Consider the following 1927-nt stretch of genomic DNA (forward strand, 5'->3'; position numbering starts at 1 on the left):
AGAGATGGGTAGGTCGGGAAGAAGGCAATGCAGACTGTGAGGAGAAAGTTGAAGTTGTTGGTGTAAGGCTCTGGCTTGTTCTAGTAGAGGAATCTCTACAGACATAATAAGTTTATCTACTTTGTCATTTCCCTTTGCCAAGATCCTGGGGAGTTTGGTGTGTGATCTTATGTGGGAGATGTGCCAGGGCCATTGTCTGTTATCTAAGATAATCTGGAGAGCTCTCATCATTCTAGTGATGGGATCCTTGTGGCCTTTTACTTGAGCAAAGGGAAGACATCTGAGGGCCTGAACCGCATACTGGCTGTTGGAGAATACATTGAGCGGCTCAGTCTGGCAGACTTGGAAGATTTTTAACAAGGCCAGGAGCTCCCCCAACTGGACAGAGCTGGGATTGGCTTGTACTTAACAGGTGTCATCCTTTACCATGCGTTGAATGACAACACCATAATGGGACTTATTGGCATATGAGAAGGCTAGCATGGCTAAAGGTAGGGGGTTTTTGCAGGAGGAAGTGTGTGGCTCAGTGGTAGTTTCCAAACAGGCCAGGCTGGCCAGCCACTCATCTGGGGGTGTGTGGTTATCCAACTCCCCCGTGAACCAAGACATCATTAGTTGGAAAGCCAGAGAGTCTTCCCATAATGTTTGGGAATGCTTAAGAGGAAAGGGCATTATAATTTTGTCAGGTTCCTTTCCGAATATGCGCCTGGCTGTTTGTCAGGCCTTAATTGCTAACTTGAAGGCAATATCATACTTAGAGCTAAGCCTAGTTAGGTCCAAAGTAGCCAGGTGGATCCACACTAGGAGGTCTTGGTGCCATAGTGCCCCCAAGACACCATTTTTAGTCCAGAGGATCAAGGCCAGTAATGGTTCTGCTGGGTCATGACGTCAGAGTGACGCAGACCAAGAGTATATGATCTATCTTATTAAGATCCTTAGCTGACTGGGTGAGAGGGATCCTTGAAGTTGGTGAATTATGGCCTTCCAGCAGGGAGAACAAGGCCCAGAATTCCAAGTCAGGGACTGGTATAAATTGTTTGAGCCAGTTTATAGTCCCACAGAGTTCTTGGAGCTCTGTCAAGGTATATACAGTTTTTTGCAAGATGGAAGGGTTAAGCAGTTTAATTACAGTATCTATATGGTAGCCAAGGAATGTGAAAGGTTGGATGTATTGTAACTTGCCTTGTGCAATGTGGAGACCTAGACATTCTAAATCGGCAAGCAGACTGGGTATTGTAGCCTGTAAAGCATTGTGAGATTTGTGTGCTAGCAGTATGTTGTCCATATAATGGATGACAATTAGGTCCTTGGGGATGTTGGTTAAGGCCTTATTAACATATAAATGACAGATTGTGGGGCTATTTTTCATACCCTATGGTAGTACCCATTGGTATCTCTTGGCTGTTCTTTGAAAGTTGGACTCCCATACTGTGAAGGCAAAGTGAGTTTTATCTTGTTCCACTAGGGGATTTCAAAAGAAACAATCTTGAATATCAAGTACTATGATATGATGGGATGGGGGAATAGCTGTAGGGTGTGGTAAGCCCGCTTGTAGCGAGCCCATCTTTTCCATCTGGGCACTGACTGCTCTAAGATCTTGAAGGAGGCTGTATTTCCCCAATTTCTTTTTAATAACAAATATTGGGATATTATGTTTACTGAGAGAGGGCTCGATGTGGCCAAGCCTCAATTGTTCAGCTACCAAAATTTTGAGGGCAGATTATTTGGGTTCTATTATAGGGCACTGGTCCACCCAAATGGCATCATTAGAGAGCCAGGTGATGGGGATTGGCTCAGGGGCCAAGATTGGAGTTGATCCTGGGTGGGCAGTGGTCGTTAGGATCGCGGGTGTTGGGCAAGGTGTTGTCCTTTCCCTGATAGTCCCAAGTTATCGTGGAGCATGATATCATCATAAAAGGCATGGTCA

This window comes from Nannospalax galili, unplaced genomic scaffold (assembly GCF_000622305.1).
Source record: "Nannospalax galili isolate Female #2095 unplaced genomic scaffold, S.galili_v1.0 scaffold16, whole genome shotgun sequence".
NCBI classification, from domain to species: domain Eukaryota; kingdom Metazoa; phylum Chordata; class Mammalia; order Rodentia; family Spalacidae; genus Nannospalax; species Nannospalax galili.